Source organism: Octodon degus, unplaced genomic scaffold, assembly GCF_000260255.1.
Source record: "Octodon degus isolate 3935 unplaced genomic scaffold, OctDeg1.0 scaffold00058, whole genome shotgun sequence".
Taxonomy (NCBI): Eukaryota; Metazoa; Chordata; class Mammalia; order Rodentia; family Octodontidae; genus Octodon; species Octodon degus.
The window spans coordinates 13023976-13024307 of NW_004524634.1; positions in this window are offsets into that span (position 1 = coordinate 13023976).

Sequence of the window (332 nt, forward strand, 5' to 3'; positions counted from 1 at the left end):
ATAATAAAATCTGGCTCAACTTTGATGGCCCTTAGAGAAACACAAAGTAAAATAGCACTGAGATTCCAATGTATTCCAGGATGAATGGCCTTCATTAGGAAACCAGACAACAACCAGTGCTGGGAAGGCAAGGAAAATGAGCCTTTCTACAGGGCTGATGAGAATGTAAACTAATGTGACACTGTACAAATCAGTATAGGAGTTGTCAGAAAACTAAACTATAATGTCTGGGATTTGTCTCATAAGCTCAGCACCTACTTGGCAAGTTTAGTATCCTGACTTTGATTCCCAGTAGCAAAAAAAAAAAAAAAAAAAAAAAAAAAAGCAAATTC